Source organism: Sphaerodactylus townsendi, linkage group LG07 (assembly GCF_021028975.2).
Source record: "Sphaerodactylus townsendi isolate TG3544 linkage group LG07, MPM_Stown_v2.3, whole genome shotgun sequence".
NCBI lineage: Eukaryota > Metazoa > Chordata > Lepidosauria > Squamata > Sphaerodactylidae > Sphaerodactylus > Sphaerodactylus townsendi.
The window spans coordinates 92004976-92023989 of record NC_059431.1 but is presented as its reverse complement, the minus strand read 5'-3'; the positions used below and the strand labels follow the sequence as shown (position 1 = coordinate 92023989).

The 19014-nt window shown below is 42.2% G+C and overlaps 1 protein-coding gene across 3 annotated transcripts in view; it reads left to right on the top strand.

Moving 5' to 3' along the window:
* The window catches only part of LINGO2 (leucine rich repeat and Ig domain containing 2), an 837999-nt gene that overhangs the window by 184129 nt on the left and 634856 nt on the right, over nt 1-19014 (top strand). The window lies entirely within an intron of this gene.

The following is a 19014-nucleotide window of genomic DNA, read 5'->3' as shown; positions in this document are numbered from 1 at the left end:
ATTATTTTAATACAGGTCTGTGGTTAAGGCAAGGAGACAGAGTATAAGATAATTTACTATTATTTGCCTGGTTCAGAAATCCAATACAAAATGTTAACTTTAAAAATGCATTGAGCATGCACAGAATAGCTAATATCTATTGTTTAAGTTGAGTTAGAACCTAAGTGTTTGGGGTACCCCGCTGTGTTCCATATGCTGTCCTGTGTCTCGAATCAGGACAGCATTTGTTGGAAACCATATCTTAGACAGTCATGTTGAAATTCTGGTCTTGCCTTTGCTTCAATTCTGATATCGACAGTCTCCCTTTTTGAACTGTAGTCTTCAGATTGGTGGAAAACTATAGAGGCCAAAATATCTTCTTTAGGTTCTCCTTACAATCCTTCTGTATGTGCGCTGCAAATGAAATATGGCAAAAAAGGAGGTTATTACAGGTAGACCAAGAATACCAGATGCTGCTAAGTGCAACTAGGACATCTTGTTCCCCTTTGCCATTTGGAATTCATTCTGAAATTACCTTGTGCAATTTCCCCCAATATGCTGTGAAACTACTATACTCTGCTCCTATATCATGAGTCCCCTACAAGGATAGCTTCTTGAAGGAGGGACAAAGGTAGCTGCCTGTGAGAGGTTTTTCTGTACTGTGGATCATAATTGAAGCCAGAAAACATGTAAAGCCCACCTCTGGTTGAAGGCAAACATTACAAGCCAAGTATGGTAGTTACAGATTTTGGAATTCCTATGAATTCACCTGGGTCAGGGGAGATTTAAATTACTTGTGTTCATTTTATACTTGTTGAGCTACTTTAAGACTATGTGCTGTGCTTGTTTCAGCAATCTGTTGATTTTATTTCAGATACATTCCTTTTACCCACAACCAAGCAAGAAATTTCTTATACAGAATCATTTCTTGATTCAATCATTGCAAAAAGAAATTGCTAAAATGTAGCAGTGATGATATCGGGGTATAGGGGAAATTATTCTTTCATCCACTGTTTCAGGTTGCAAGAAACTGAAAGGATCATAGCCTTAAATGCAAGGCACTGATTTTTATCTCGATTGATGACTGTATTGTGAGTTGAAAGGTAGGATTTTTTTTAAGGAATGGTAGAAAGTACAGTGTACACAGTGTAACTGTCTTGTTGAATACTAATATAAAATTGAAACTCTACTTTTTAAATTATTCTGAGATGTAGGGAAGTTATTTTGCTGCAGTTCACCAAGGATGGCTTACTGATTTCTCTTAGTGTGCTTCATAATTAACCTGTCAGGGGGAAGACTGGCATTGTGTAGGTCTCTTTCAAGACATTTTAATGTCATAGTATGATAGTAAATGGTGTGATTATAAAACAAAAATAAATGTTTGAAATGGGAGGGGGAAGCTCATTGAAGTGTGGAGTATTTGTGACTGTGATACCCTGTAGTTTACTAAGAGATGAAAACTCAAAAAGTTAAGCTTACACCAATCCATACATTTTGTGTTTACAGCTTAGTGTATACTGGTCTCAGATAATAAGCATGTACAAACTTTTCCCTATTCTTTTCACATGTATTTCTGCTATGTTGAAAAATGGACTGTGTATGTAGGGCAGCTGACTGCAGTAACATATGTGCCATTTTTGCAAGGATGCATTCTCTGAATTACTTTGCATTGTACCTTTGTTCATTGTTCCAAATTTTAAATGAACAGAGATTTGCTTGAATAGTCTTCAAAGAACCTGCATGTGCACTTGTAATATTTTTTTTGCATTCTTGCCATTTATTCATTCATTCAGAAAACATAGCTGCTACCTCTGCTCCTCTGACTTGAGCTCTGATAAAACTTATTTGTACTGCATTTGTGGTATATTTTTAACCCCAAGGCAAAGTCCAGCATATCTTAGGCAAATTCCTCATGGGCCAAAAACAGCGATGTGAAAACGGTGTAAACCCTTTTTCACCGTTTTAAACCATTTTACATAATTTTCACATCGTTTTCACACTGCTGTTTTTGGCCCATGCAGAATCCACCTTAGAGTAGCAAAAATCCTTCAAAAACTACAGTATCTGTGGTGGAAGATATTCTGTTTCAAAGTACCCAAGCACCCAGAGCCTAAAAACAAATTTGGACATGAGGAGAATGTTCCTTTTGCATAGATGCATCCATCTCCTTTGTATATAGAATAACTGATTCCAGTATGGTGGTACCAGAGGCAAGTGGCTGTACTTTGAGGGCATTGTTTCTGGAGCCATTTTTCTCTAACTTTTACAAAGTACAACTAGAGTAGCATACTGTACTCATGTGAGTAGCATACTCACATGATTCTAGAAGCACATCTATAGTGGATAACGCTGTCAATTGTTTGCCTCTTGGTTTGCCCTTCAGAAATGGTCATTGGTTTATTTATTGGTCAGAGATGGTCATTGATTTATTTATGAGAAAGTGTATTTGCCACCTCTTGAGACCCTGCTTTAGGTGGTTCACTATGCAAGAATCACAAAACAGCATACATTATTAAAATGGACAGCATATTTTTAATAACCCAGTATTTTATACTCTTACATTGCATGAGATAGCAGTTTGCTATATTATGTCGCTTGTCCTGTACAGGATGAGCCCAAACTGCTTTTCTTCCTGTTTGCAATGGAGGACTAAAGCTGCCCTCGCTGCAGCCCTCAGATGACCTGCTCAAGCATTTGTTTAATGGGTTCGTGAGTATGTCTCATAATAACATTTGCTTTTGGCCTCCAAAGGTTCATTGCACACAAAACTTCACTTTTTGCATTGTTAGCCTAGAAGGTATGTAGTAGTTTCAAATAATCACTTCCTGCTGTTTGTTATGAGGATAGTTTATGAGAAAGGGAATGCTTGGAGAAAGATAAATTTTGTCCATGAAATTATATGTCGGTTCGTTAATGATCTCTGTCGATCTCTCTTGGGGCATATTTGTTTCTTCTGGATTGCCCTGGTATTTTGATCTGTGAGGTTCCATAATAGCGAGAGTGAAACTTTTAGGGAACATACTAATTAAATTTCAGTAAATAGAAGTGACTTGATGAACTTTCCATTAATAGCTTCTTCATTAGCTATGAAGCCTCAAGCTTTAGGCCTCTCTTACATCAGCTTTTTAGAGTCATCCGAATTGTGATAGCTGATTAGTTAATTTATTTGATTTTTAACCTGCAACCTCTCAGAGGACTCATGGTTAGTTCATAAGTGTCCAGAGTATTCAGTTGCTGGCATTCAGATAATATGTGTGAGAGGCATCCATGGTTTTAACTGATAAAAATGTAATGGGGAAGCATAACGTGAAGGGATCCAACCTCCTCTTTACTAGATATATAAAGATGCAGAAATCTTGCAACCTCTGTTTTGGTGGTCAAAGTTGGATGTATTGTAGCAACACCAGGAGGGTAATCACTAAGTTCTGTTAATGATAACACAGGGGCCAGCATTTTTGGTAAGTGTGGTTGCATATATAGATGAACCTTTAATTCTATGCACCTCTCTAGTTCTGTTATATTCTGTGCTTAAGATAAAATATTCCCATTTCTTTTGAATCAAAAAGTCATGCTATGTTATTGTGCTGGAGTTATAGGAGCTGAGAGGAATCCAATTAATATCAGAAGTGCTGACAAAGTTTGCCTCCAATAACAGATAATCATAGTGTTTTAACACATAATAATATACAGCTGGCAAATAGTAAGTAAAAAAAAGAAACTCTTACTGATCATCCTGTGAGCATAAGAACAGCAGAATCTTAACACAACACAAACTCTATGATGATAACTTGATCTGATCATGTCTGCTGGCCATTTTGCAAAGATAATTTCAGCCTGTCCTTCCTTCCCTTCCCAATATGTGGGACTAGGTGATGTAATACCTATTTCTCTTATATATGTATGCACACACAGACACACATATACACAGATGGATCTGATCTTTATGCAAACTGTTAAACATATATTGTTCTCTTATTAGAACACTTTTCTGCTTATAACAGGTCTGTGATATGGAAGACATGATTCATAGCAGGAAACTACTGTGTATGGACTATCAGGAATGTGAATGGTCTGGATTGGGTCCTAAATTTTTCTCAGAATTTCCCAAATATTTTGTGAAGGACGCTGATTGTTTCAATAGTGTTATGATATGCTTAGTAGCTGTAGAATGCACATTTCAGATTAAACCTCAGCATCTGGTATGCAGAGAAAGTGTGTAAGGCTGTACCTTCTCTGGAGTCCAACAGTTTTTCTTGTGCCTCAGGTATGAATTTAAAGGAAGCTTGATATTGACACAACTCATCCGTCTTATGCTTGACCGTTTGAAACATTGGTTTGAATCCTCACCAGTTCTTCCATTTCTAATTCTAATTATTTTCCTTACTGCAACTGTCCTTGACTTTTGTGAGTGAATTCCACAATCCCCAGCACTGCTCTTTTGGTAGTCAAGAAGGACCCAGCTTCTACTTTCATGGGCAGAAATGCCAGAAGGATCCCCATCTGTTAATAGCAGTTGGCTGTGGCAGTTTTTGGCAGAGAGTGTTTGTGATGAGAGTCTGCTTACATGTCACCCTTTCTTCAAGGAGTTTGATGCAGCATGCCAAAGGGAGGGGAGGAGCTCAGTGTTATAGCATCTGCCTGGCATGCAGAAAGTAAGTTTCAATTCCCAAAATTTCCAGTTGAAAGGATCTGTTAGTAGGTGATGTGAAAGACCTCTACCAATCTGGAGATCCTGGAGAGCCATTGCCAATCTGAGTTGACAGTACTAACCTGGCATGCAAGGGAGGGGAGGGGAGGGGAGGGAGGGGTGGCATGCATGATTCATTTCAGTGTAAGGCAGCTTCATGTGGGTTATTTCATTTCATCCTCACAGAAGCCCTGGGAGGTAACTGTGATTGTACCAGTGATCTTGAACATTGCCTGCAGATTTGAATTTGCCAGAGACAAGTCCAGTCTTTCCCCCACTACATTGTTAGCTCTGAATCTTGTGAACAATAATTAGAAGAGCTGTAAAATACATGTCCAATTCATACATTTCTGGAGTGGTGTGTGAACTATTTATTTTCCTGTGGCCCAGCATACAGTTGTAAGACTATAATGGAAAAATGGCTCCCACTCTTTTCTGGTAATGTATAAAGAGGGTCACATTTAACACCATTGCGAGACTCCCTTAGTACCAATAGTAGGGAATAGTATTGGTATTAGCTAGCAGCATTATTCAAAGAATCAGCCTGAATTACCCAGTGAATCTCTGCAGAATATTTCAGGCCCAAATTTAGCAAAAAAGATTGATACTACAGAGGAGGCATGAGAATTTTATTCTGACTTCGTAATACAAATGCAGATAGTTATGTTGCTTTAGCAATATAGCAGTTCTGCTAATCCTACTGCTCTGCAAGTGTTCCAGACTTGCTTGTCTTGGCCAATTCTAAAGCTGTTTGCCAACAATATAAGAAAGGTAACTGTGAGTAGATAACATCATGAAATGGTTCCTGGATTCCTTTTAAAGAACAGTAGTTTATTATCCAGCTATTTCATTCTATCCTTAGGTTAAACTGATGGTTTCTTTCTGCTCTAGCCCCTAAGTTTAAAACAATTGTCTACTGCAGCATCTTTTGCAGTGGAGTAAAAAAGAATATAGATTGCCATCCTTTGAAAATAGGCTTTCTACCCAAACTATTCTGGAGAATACAAGTTGTTATAATGCTCCATCTGCATCTTCATTCCAGACATCCATGGGAATAGCAATATAACTACTTCTAGGAAGTCCATCAGTAACTAAATGCTTAAATCCAGCATAGACATAAGTACATTATATCAGTTGGGAAGAGACAGTCGTTCCAGCAATACAGTTGCTGTACAAATGCATCAGTAGTATAATTTCTATATTTATATAGCCGGACTTTTTCACATCGTCTTCCTAAAAGTGCAGTCGCAATAACAAAATGAATATTAACAAACCAGTATTTTGTACAATGTTGTTATATGGCCACAGCTGTTTTGCAAATACATTTTTGGGGTTAAAAGGGGTACAGCAATGATTTTGATTCCTTTGCATGTGGAACAAATTCCTTTTGATCCACCTGGAAACAAATGACACTGCAAGATGTAGCTTTTGGGACATCACAAGGGATTTTGAGGCTCTGGGAACAAAGCTGAAGGATCTGGATGCATAGGCTGTAATTTCATCTCTACCCCCGGTTGAAGGACATGGCCCAGGGAGGGAAAGAAAAATAATTGAGATGGATAACTGGTAAGGGATGGGTTGCACCTCATAGCTTTAGGTAGGGACATTTTTGCTAGGAGGCTCACATAGTCAGAGCTACAATGGGGTGGGGGGCCCACACCCTAGGCACACACCATTGGGGTCACATAGGGGGTTGAAAATCACCCCACACTCTCCCCTTCACGTTTCCCCCATTTACCTTAGCACCCTGCTGGGAAATACACTTTCTAGGAGAGCTTGCAACCCCCCCCCCCCCCGAGGCCTCTGCTGAAGTTTGGGCTTGCAAGGTCTCCTGGAAAGTATAGTTTCCACCAGGCTGCTTTTTCTAAGGTAGCAGCAAACTCTTAGCAGCAAACTCATGAATTGCTAGGACATCTAAGGTACTAAGATGTGGGAGGTGCGGGGGTGGGCGGTGGGGAAGGCATGGTGCCATGGGGGGTGCTGCGGGGGGCAGGGGCGGGCACCATTTTGCCCCAGGTGCCATTTCCCCCCCCCCCCGGAGCACTGGAGGCTCACAAACCTTATCAGGAAGGCTAAATATGAGTTATATGTGGAAGGAGGCATTATTCAAGCGTGTAGGAGTTCATCAAGTGCTAGAGATAGTAGTTCAAATGTTATAGACAAAACTGAGCAAATAGTTCAATAGTTCTAGGTAGAGAAGCATTTAAGTTCTTGTACAGTGCTCATCAGTCTTCAGGTCCAAGTGGGCAGAGCTGAGGGAAATCACGGAAAGAGACTGTGTTAGAAAGGAGGCATTCTCTTGTCAGGAGGGTAAATGACACGGTGTGTGAGAGAAAGATTTTTCATCCCTAGTTCTGTAGTAGAATTTACTTCAAACACTATGAAGTAATCCTAAAGTCTGAAGGGGAAAGTGAGTTAGAAAATACTCCTTTCCATATAGTTAACAAGGCACCAGAGTCACCGCATGAACCTTGGGGTGCTAGTTTGAATATATTCTGTGAAACATCTTGGAAGTATGTCATATTTTTGCAAGCGTTAAGAATTCTGTAAAAAAAAAAACAATTACCATCTATGCTGAACTTTGAAAGCACCTAAATATCTGTAATAAAAACTTCCTCTTTCTATGCTGACAATCTAACCTCACCTCCTAAAGTTGTTAATAACATTTCTATAATTATTTTTTAACTTTAAAAAGGCTTCTTACATGATTATCTGAAGTAAAACAGAGAGTGTGAGGATCACCTCAGTTCCCAATGCTGGTTCAGTTAAACATTTATTTTGAAGTAAAACAGGGTGGAGCAACTAAAGAGAGCTCCCACAAAGCTGAACAGCAGCAAAGAAAAGATCTTAAAAGATTTAGGGAACATTCATTACCCTTAGGTTTTGGGAAGTGGAAGAATTTTCCCCTTGTATTCTCCCTGACCTTCACAGTCCCAAATAGTGGTATGCAAAACTGAACCCTCCCAAGCCCAAAATGTGGTTTTCATCTGTAGCCAGCAAGTGTGATCTTGAGAAAGCAAAACAAAAACAAAAATCAAACAAAACTAAAAGCTTTCTTCTGAATCATTTTGGGATCAATGGCTACAGCCACTAAAAGGGGGGAAATGGCTCCCATCCAGTGGTGGGATTCAGCAGGTTCACATCACTTCGGCAGAACTGGTTGTTAAAATAGTGCTTGTAAACAACCAGTTAAATTATTTGAATCTCACCACCGGAACTGGTTGTTAAATTGAATCCCCCTCCCTCCCCTCCCTTGCATGCCACCCTTCATTCCCTCCCCTCCCCTCAGCCACTCCCCTTGCATGCCGCCCCTCCCCCTCCTATCACTACGGTGGGTGGGCCATGTCCAGATGCCAGGACCCCTCCCCCTCCCTTGCAGGCCTCCTCTTACTCCCCCTCCCCTTGTATGCCACCCTTCCCTCCCCTCTCCCTCTGCTAGGGTGGGTGGGTTATGCCCAGATGCTGGGACCCCCCTCCCCTCCCCTTGCATGCCACCCTCCCCCTCCCTGCCCTTTCTCTCCTCTAGGGTGGGTGGGCCATGTCCAGATGCCAGGCCCCCTCCCTTGCATGCCACCCCTCACTCCCACCCCACACACCCCTTCCCTTGCATGACTTGTCCCTCTGAAGGACACAAATAAAATAATGCCACCACTGCTCCCATCCCCCCCCCCCCGCTATTGCAGTCTTTAGGGAATATTTCCAAGGCTCTGGGGGAAAAGCTATTTTTAATGGCAGAGTCACCATATTTGCAGCATACACAGCTGCTGGTGACACTCCTCAAAAGAACCCCCCAACTTTTTAAAGATTGGGTTAGGGCAGCGGTCTACAACCTGCGGCTCTCCAGATGTTCTTGAACTACAATTCCCATCAGCTCCTGCCAGCATGGCCAATTGGCCATGTAGTTCATGAACATCTGGAGAGTCACAAGTTGCAGACCCCTAGGGGGTCCAGTTTTATTGCCCTTCAAACATCCTCCATATGGGGGCAATAAAATTAGGTCCTTGTGTGAATCTTTACCAAATTTGGGAGTTTTCCTAAGTGATCGCAAGCAGCCATGCTGAAAATTTGGTGCCACTACCTTCAAAAAAAACCTTCCCCAAGCACTGAAAGATTCCCGATATAATGGACATTAATTTTTGTCAGATTCTACTCCTCCCTCTAAAAAAACCCCTCCAAAAATAAATTGGAGTTATGCAGCTTGAATCTGTTTCAGGAGATTTCTTGCCCCAAATTTAGAATTGGGTTGGGAAAGGCAAGAAGACAGGGAGAGGAAATCCATGACTTATACACAGGGACGTAGCAGATAATTGGTCAGATGGACGTGCAACTTCACACCTGGATCTCAACAATGTCTGACTGGAACAATTGGGATGCATGACTGAGAGACGAATCGTATTTGAACAATATGAAGTTATAATTACACATAAGGGCTTCTCAGGATGATTTATTGCTCTGAGCAACAGCTGCTAGGACTTCATCTTTCCTTCACGTACATTATGTGGCAGCATAATTGAAATGATGGAACATTTTACAAATGAGCCAGCCTGATGAGAAGCAAACAAAAGCTCTGGGAGTAATGCAGGATCTTTTTCTCTTGTTGCCTTTGTAGTAAACATACTCACAAGTGATCCAGATGGTGGAAAGAAAGCTTGCTGAACTCTGAATGGTGACTTAGTCATATTGATTTGTATGGGAATATGTTTTGACGGGGAAGAGGGAAGGAAGAGGAAAGAAAAGGATGTTTCTTGGCCAAGGAGGTCTTTCAAGTTCAACATTTGGTATCCTTTTCTGTATGGAATTTCAGGACTTAAAAAAAAGATTCTTACAATATGGGAGTTTGCTTTTCTTTTACGCACAGTGAGAGCAAGTTTATATAGTCAGTGTTGTCTTGTAACATAACTGGGCCTATCAGTTTGACTTTATAGAAATGGCTTTAGTTACAACATCTTGGTCCATTCTGCACAGCACAAATAAGACATCCTGAGGACACAAAAAATGGTGTCTTGGGAAGGAAGTCTGCACAGCTTTTTCCCCAAGACGTCCTCAGAATGCCCTACTTCTGCTTAAGCTGTCCTATTTTGAGGATGCTTTGAAGTGCACTCCCCCCCCCACCCCAAGCTGCCTGCAAGACTTCCCCTGCCTGACTGTGTGGAATGTAGAGGCACTTAATTTTTCCCACCGGTCAGTTTCACTCTCTGCTTGTGGCTGACATTTTGTGTGCTGCTGAAAGGATTCTCCCTACCTCCATTTGCTGAAGTTTACCTCAGGACATTTGCTCTGCAGGCTCTGATCCTGGGTACCTTTTCATCCCCCAAAGTACATAGTTGTACTCAGCTGTTCCTGCCAATTCCAGCAATGTATAGTTTTCCTTTTTTCAAAATATTTTGGAGAAGCGGTGTTTGCAGATGCGCAGAAATGCATATGAGAATCTTAGCCACTCACAGGACTCGAATTGAAAAACATTGGAGTCTGCCCTCCATGGTGCTTTTCAGTGGGAGTCCTCCGAGAGGCTAAGATTCTCATATGTGTGTCTGTGTATCTTCAAATATAGCTCCTGAGTACAATTATGTACTTTTCAGGCTGAGTACAATTATGTACTTTTCAGGCTGAGAAGGCACCCAGGATCAAAGCCTGCAGAGCAAACGTCCTGGTGCAACTTTCAGCAAATGGAGGTAAGGAGAATCTTTCAGCAGCACACAAAATATCCAATGCAAGTGGAGAGTGAAACTGATCAGAGAGTTTACTGGTTGGGTGGGGGAAAGCCTCATCTCTAAAGTCTGTGCTGTCCTGAAAACAAATGTGAGGCAGTTTTTTTCAGACTCCCCAAGACATCTTATTTTGGGTGGCTGGAGTGAAATTAAGAAGTTGCCTCTTTTTAAGTTGTATCTCAGACATCTTTTTGTGCTGTGCGGAATGTACCCTTGCTGTGAAGTTGGTAAACTGGAAACCTAAGTATAATTGCTTGTATTTTTGTGTGAGCTTTGATTCAAGAAGATTCAAGAAGAACATTTCAAGAAAGGAAAGGTGCTTTCCTCTTGTTTTTTTTTCTTTGTCCATTGAAGAGGCAGTCCTCCATCTTGGAGCATGCTTTACTGCTGCTAGACATGTTCTGGTTCTTTGAATGACATTGTGTGCTTTGTATGCTCTTTAATGGTCTTGAGCTCAGGATCACTAGCTTCCCAATCTCCAGGTGTTGGCTGGAGCTGCCCTAGGAGTATAACCGATCACCAGGTGACAGAGATCAACTCACTTGGAACTGCTTTGGAATGCCAGATTCTGTGGTATTATACCCTATTGAAGTCCTGCCCCTCCACAAAACCCACCGTTCTCAGGCTGCACCCTGAAAATCTTCAGGGTCTGTAATCTCATTGGGAATGACAGGAGCCAAGGCACTCTCCAGAGCCTTTCCTCTGTGAGACCTTAATAGGCCTCACCAGAGAGAAGGGAGGGGGATTAAGCCCACCCAAGACTTCTTGCTCTGCCTGGTTCTCCCTGTTGGGTTTGGGCTGCTGGAGGGAGCAGGAACTGCTCCTTTTAAGCCTCTAATTTTGGTCTTATACAGTCAAATACCCAGGATATGTCCTGTTTGTCCCTGGGGCTACTCTGTGCCAACTGAAGTAATGCTCATTTGGGAAGAAGCTTCCCATGTGGTCCTTGTAATGATGCTCAGCATACCTGATGTGAAATTTGACCGTTGGTCATAGTTTATTTGTAATACTATGTTACAGTAGGTTATGCTATAATAGGCCTCTGTCCATGCAAAAGATACTTTTATTTAGTTGATATTGTCAGTGTTTCTGTTTTTTAAATTAATAAAAATAATGGGGAAGGAAACAATATCTGATGTCCTGATACACAAAATGAATTTGCCTTCAGGAAGGGAGTTGATTGACTCATTTCTCATTTTTTATGACACATGTGGAGAACTCTAGAGAGTCAATCTGTTATGTGGACAGTTGCACGTTATTAATTTTAATGGCAATGAATCTTCTTCTCCAAGTTAGTACACTGCAAGAGAGAGAAGAGAGTCCTCTTTACAGACCTGACTCATTCAAGAGATGAGATTTAAAATATCCATCCAGCTGGATAAAGACCTCCCTCAGGGGCACTCTTTGTAGATGCAAATGGACTCTACGTGCAAGAAAGTAGGTTTCATTAGACTTTTGCTTTTGTATCAGAAGCTTATATTGCACTATGATTCCAGTGGAATACCCTTGCTTATGTCGATGAAATGGTACAAAACTTTGGCAGCATAGTGCAGTTGTTTTCAGAGCCATCAGGTGGCCCTTTCTTTACCAGTTCATCTATCAAGGAGCCATAAAAAACTGTAATGGTGCAGAGGATTCGAATAGGAATCAGGAAAAAAAAATAAGGCCACACCAGTAGGTAGGAGAAAAAAATAACAAGTTGCACGGTAGAACTGTTTATTAGACCTTTTAGATCCCAAAGTGTTTTCTATAAACTTTGTCAAGGGTGTATTGTCGAAGGCTTTCACGGCCGAATTCAACTGGTTGTGGTGGGTTTTCCGGGCTGTGTGGTTGTGGTCTGGTGGATCATGTTCCTAACGTTTCACCTGCATCTGTGGCTGGCACAATGTGTAACAGACTTCCCTCTATGATACACCTCTGAAGATTTGCAATCGTACCTTCGCGACCAACTTACCCCATATGTCCCGATTCGGCCTCTGCGTTCAGCGGAGGCCAATCTGCTGGTGATCCCCGGCCCCTTAATGATGCGGCTGGCCTCTACTCGGGCCTTGGTGGAACTCCCTTTCTCCAACTGCCCAGGCCCTGCGGGACCTTGGCGAGTTCCACAGGGCCTGTAAGACCGAATTGTTCCACTGGGCTTTTGGAGTGACCTGCCGCTGATGCGGCACCCCCCCCTTTCTAGTGGTCCCCTCTTTGCAGGGCCCCATAAAATCTGAGGAGGGTTTTAGTGTCAGACGCGGGATGATATGTTGGAATGCTGTGTTTTAACGAGGGTTTTAATTGTTTCACCTAAATAGAGCCGTATTTATTCTTATAGTTGTATTTTATTATGGTTGGAACTATTCTCTATTGTGTAGATTAATATGTTGTGCTCCACCCAGAGCCCTTCGGGGAGGGCGGTATACAAAACGAAATAACAACAACAACAACAACAACAACAACAATTCAGTGGCCAAGATGATCCACTGGAATTTATGCAAGAATTACAACATAAGAACAGCTAAGAACTGGTGGGAACATTGTCCAGAGAAAGTAATGGAAAATGAGAAGGTCAAGATCCTGTGGGACTTTCAAATCCAAATGGACAAAGTGTTGAAACATAATACACCAGACATCACTGTGATCGAGGACAAGAAAGTAAGCATCATCGACATAGCAGTCCCCGGTGACAGCAGGGTCATTGAAAAAGAACACGAGAAGGTCACTGGATACCGCGATTTGAAAATCGAGCTTCAGCGTCTATGGCACAAACAATCTGAGGTCGTCCCAGTGGTAATCGGGACACTGGGCGCCATCCCGAAAACACTAGGGCAGCACTTGAAACATCTTCGAATTGACAAAATTAACATCTGTCAAATTCAGAAGGTAGCCCTGCTGAGATCCGCATGAATACTACGCCGATACATTACAAGTTCCTAGGCCTCTGGGTGAGGCTCGAATTGTGATGAAGGCCAACAGCCAGCTAAAGATCTGGCAGCTGTGAAATCTACAACAACAACAACATCCGCACAAATACTACGTTGATACATTACAACTTTCTAGGCCTCTGGGTGAGGCTCGAATTGTAAAGAAGGCCAACAACCAGCTAAAGATCTGGCAGCTGTGAAATCTACCATAATTTTGTAGTTCCAATGTAGACCTTTCCACAGCTGCAGGTTATGCGATAGACTCCTGCAGAAGTGAGGGGGTCTCTCTTGTCCTTTGCTGAGTGTAGCATCTGCTGCATTTTCCTGGTAGGTTTGAAGATGGTTTGTAGGTTATGTTTTTTCATTGCAGATCAGGAAAAAGGGGAGGTGGGAGCACTCACACACACATACACACACATAAACGCACGCACGCACGCGCGCACACACACACACAGAGGGCGATTCCGCACACGAGTAAAATAGGTTCGACCCAGTTCCCTGAAAAGGGTACTAACCTAGGTTGAAGCCATTGTTGTTCCCCACCACAACCAGCTTGTTCCTAGCTCGGAGGGCGGAATCATCCTGTGCCTCTTCGCCGCTCCATTTTGATTGGCTGCTGTTCTACGGCCATGTTCCGTCTATCTCCACACATGTTATTAAAGAACTGCCACAGGAATGGAGTGACGAAGGTGGCGTTTTTGATTGGCCAGCTGTACACATGCCCGAAACACTCAGCTGTGATTGGCTGAATGGGGGACTCCTGGCACCAGAGATTCCGCACTTTACTGGAATCGAGCTGAGTTCGAGCATGGATCCCTGAAAAAGTAGTAGTTCCCAACTGGAGTCGGAAATTTGACCGTTACATGGGGCGAAGCTGGTAAAAAACCACGTCGATCCCAGTGGTTGGGCGGAGCACTTAGGTCGAATGCAGCTCGAACTTAGGTTGATAACGCAAGTGCGGAATCGACCAGAGAGAGTTTTCGTGCAGACTTTAGAAGCAATTGGTTGTGGTGGGTTTTCCAGGCTGCGTGGCCATGGTCTGGTAGATCTTGTTCCTAACGTTTCACCTGCATTTGTGGCTCTCATCTTCAGAGGTGTATCACAGAGAGAAGTCTGTTACACACTGTGTCTAGTGAGAAGTCTGTTACACACTGTGTCCTTCTCACTAAACACAGTGTGTAACAGACTTCTCTCTGTGATACACCTCTGAAGATGCCAGCCACAGATGCAGGCAAAACGTTAGGAACAAAATCCACCAGACCATGGCCACACAGCCTGGAAAACCCACTACAATCTCTGGATTAAATTTATAGGAAAACATGTTAGGATCTGAAAAGGTCTAATGAGCTGCTTTACCTTTTCCCCTTGTTCCTTTCTTTCTTCTCTGTCCTGCAGAGAATTCTAAGACATGTTTCATGGCATTGATCACTGTTAAATGTGAATTCAGTTAGAAGACTATACAGAACTGCAGAACTAGCTTGCTGTCTTTCAAGGACAGGACAGAAATGTAGTATCTGCAATATATGTAATCATATTCATATAGGACCTGTTTACATAAATGTTAAAGTGGGCAAATTCCTGTTGGATGGACAGCATGACTAAATTTGCTTCTTCTATTTGCTGGGATTGATTTATGACTGATGGGCTTGCCTGTAATTTTATACATGGGCACCTCTGTTGTTTCAAAGCAAACTATCCTGGTATTGTTGCATAGAAACCTTTATTGTAAGGTGAATGTACCTATTTATGAGCATAAAATCATGTTTGTATGTATACAGGTTAAACAGACCATGTTCCCTTTGGGAGAGGATGGGGGGAATCTGTGTGCTAGGCTTTTTAGAATTTGTTACTACCATCTCTGAAAATGAAAGTAACCTTTTAAAATCCTCCTACACTACTTATACTGTTGCTGATGCCCTAATCACAGAACTCATGAGAACTTATGCCCTTCTCATCTTTCTGCTCTTACAGGGGGTATATAGAAGAAGAAGACCGCCTCCCGGCCGCCTCCCGGCCGCCTCCCACCATTAGTCCAACTTGGCTCAGCTGGCCCCGCTCGCCTGGCGTGGCCTTCCTGTCGCGGCCGCAGCGGCGGGGCTCCTCAACGCTCCGTTCCTCTGTCGGCGGGTTGACACATCGTTCCCTGCTGGTGGGGCCTCCGCCCTCCCCGCCAGCCAAGAGGAGAGCGGGGCGCTCGGCGGACCCGTTGGCATGGCGGTGGGTCTCCCGTCGTCCTGTGGCCTCCCGCTTTGCCGGGAGGCCATCTGCCGGTCGCGGGCTGGGGCCCAAGGCCGGGGAGGGGGTCGGGGCTACTCCCGATCCCGGACAGTCACAGAGTTATATAGGTCACAGAGAAAGCACATTATAATTAAGGTGTCAAATAAAATTGGTACAGAATATGAAGAAAAAGTTCTGAACTACAAAACATTGCTTTCACAATTTCTAGCATAATGAATTCTTAGCTATTTACCCCTTTGTTCACATTTCAGCTGCAAGTATTATAACAGACACTGTTGAATCAAGAGTTAATGCTTTAGCCAAAAGCTATACAGAAAGCAGTGTATGCATTTTTAATATTTATTATTTTAATAAATTCATTTATTCAATGGACCTTGGACTGCATTTCAGCTGCAGTTGAAACTCATCAATCCAAGTTCTGCTTTAATGTAGCATTGCAAATTCTGTTGCTGTTTGATTTCATTTAGTCTGAATAGCTAAGTTTACAATCTGGATTTCTTTCCTTGCACTCTTCAAATGGTAGTTGATGCAGGGGAATTTACGTGTATGCTTCTAGAATAGGAGTCCCCAAATTTTTTGAGCCTGAAGACACATTTGGGATGCTGAGAGGACAGGAGGAGGAGCCAGCCATGAGGGGGAGCCAGCCACATCTTAATTTAAGAACATAAGAAAGAGCCTGCTGGATCAGACCAGAGTCCATCTAGTCCAGCACTCTGTTACTCGCAGTGGCCCACCAGGTACCTTTGGGAGCTCACATGCAGGATGTGAAAGCAATGGCTTTCTGCAGACATTACAGGGCCAATGTTGGGGATCTGTTTTAGGAGGAATCTTGATTTGAGCAGACTGTTTGCCAGCAATATCAAATTTGGTTGTTTTATAACTGCTTTTAGACCATCAGTTTCTTACACATCCTATAGGGGATTGGTATATATGTGTCTAGATCTTTTCAGCACTTAGCTTTGACACCGCTGATTCATCCTTTTTCAGATGTTTTTGTCTGATTTTTTGAAGCCTGTGATGTTACAGTTGATGGGCTGTGGATTCTAAATGCCTGACATTATTAGCAAGGAAATCAGTCATTTTCTATTTTGCATCTTTCAGTTCTTTTCTCCAGGTTAATTGTAACAAGTGTTCTTGAATCTTGGACCACTCCCTTTTATTTTTGAGCAAGTTATTTCCTCTGTTGAGAAGTCTGCTTGAATTGGCTGATTATTTCTTCTATTCACTTAACCAGTTCAATGAAATAGTTCCATGTGGCAGCCCATTTGTCACAGCGAAGCTTGTTTCTAAAGTTTAATTTTCAGAACTCCCTCATGATGTTGATTCTGTAGATCTTCTGAGAAACTGTCATCATAAAAGGGCTGAAATACAATTCTCTGTTCATTTTTATCGAAACACCTTTGCCAGTAACTATCACGAATGTGAAAATAATATCCTTCAGTTTCTCTTTCTTCAGCTCTTCTTGGTTCTTCAATTGCTCCCAACCAGAAAATCTGCTTGCAATTCTTTTATGTTGTGGTAGCCATTGAAATCTGCCTCACAGAATTTGCACTTTTTTGTCAGCATCTCAAGAGTGACAGTCAAGGATTCTTTCTTGACCTGCAACAGAAGAACAAGAAATTTAAGATCTTGGATGTTCTTCTTTATAAGGCAAATATATATTCCTTCATCACTATAAGATTTTATTATCCTATGCTCTGCCTGGTGTATGTCCAGTTGCTTTGTTATAATGTCTTTGATTTCTCAATTTGAAAAATTCTTCCAGACTCTGCTCCTTTCAAGAGATTGCGAACACATTCTTCTAATTCTGTCAGCTCCATGGAAATGGGAATACTGACTATAGGCATTCAGTACAATGCTCTCCATGCAACTCCTAATCTTGCTGCTGCTGTTGGAGTTTCTTCAGTCTCTCTTTCCTTTAAGAGGAGCTTTTAAATACAACTAAAATTCTCTCTCAAACTGAAGGATGGATAAGTGTCCAGCTCAAGATTACTTCTGACTATGTTTAAGTTAGGCCCCTTCTGCACACACAAAATAATGCATTTTCAAACCACTTTCACAACTGTTTGCAAGTGGATTTTGCTATTCCGCACAGCTTCAAAGAGCACTGAAAGCAGTTTGAAAGTGCATTATTCTGCATGTGCGGAATGAGCCTTAGTTCTTCTATATTACAATGTCATTTTCAATTATTCCTTAATCATTGCTGATGTTCTTTCTTAATGTTTTATTTCATTCCATAAGTCTAGCAACTTTTGGGCCAAACTACATGAATAATGAAAAAAAAAAGGAGTGGTGTTGGCCTTCACCAACATTTTGGGGAGGCTACACAGATCAGGATCTAGGACAGGGGTAGGGAACCTGCGGCTCTTCAGATGTTCAGGAACTACAATTCCCATCAGCCTCTGTCAGCATGGCCAATTGGCCATGCTGGTAGGGGCTGATGGGAATTGTAGTTCCTGAACATCTGGAGAGCCGCAGGTTCCCTACCCCTGATCTAGGAAGTCACCAAACGTTGATTCCCAGCCTTTGACTCAACAGAAACAAGGGACAATCCAGTAATGGGATTATTCTTCTACAGGATAAAAAAGAGAATCAAAAGCATTGTATCATTTTGAGTTTTTTTTAATTATACAAGCATAGATAGTTGAATGTGTATGAAACAAGCATGGATAGAAAATACAGCAAACGCTTTGGCATAATTTCAGGCTCTCTGCCTTCCTCCATCCTTTTTCTCCACAAAAACAAAAATGTTGTCTTCTGAACTGCAAAAACAACTTTGAGCCACAAAGGCAGTTTTCACAAAAGGGCATCCTGACTCTACACGGGTATCTGAGAGGCCTAACAACCCTGTACCCGTCACACCTTCTATCTCAGTCACAAAGCAGTGCAGGAAGGTCACTTTTAAAGCCCGTAGAAACAAATTTGACTCAGGACAATAGTATAGGGGAGAATGAGGCTCTTTCCTTCCCTCCACACTTTTTTCCACAAGCTGAAACAGTCTCTTGTCAAGAGTTATTGGCATAACTTTGGAGCTGCACAGGCTAAGTATACTCCACATGCAGTTCCAAAAGAAGCTCTCTTTATGTATTGTTGAAGGCTTTCACGGCCGGAATCACTTGGGTGCTGTGTGGTTTCCGGGCTGTATGGCCGTGTTCTAGCAGCATTCTCTCCTGACGTTTCGCCTGCTTCTGTGGCTGGCATCTTCAGAGGATCCTCTGAAGATGCCAGCCACAGATGCAGGCGAAACGTCAGGAGAGAATGCTGCTAGAACACGGCCATACAGCCCGGAAACCACACAGCACCCAAGCTTTCTTTATGTTTAGTGGGGCTTTTTTTCCAGGAAAGCATTGTGACAGACACAGCACAGCAAATTTCTGCACAGGAACCAATGGAATGATACTCTGAATCCACCAATAGTATCTGTGTACCGAGAAACAAGATTAAGATCTCATGATTTTTGACAATAAGGAGTTGGGGATTGGAAATGATGAGAGCA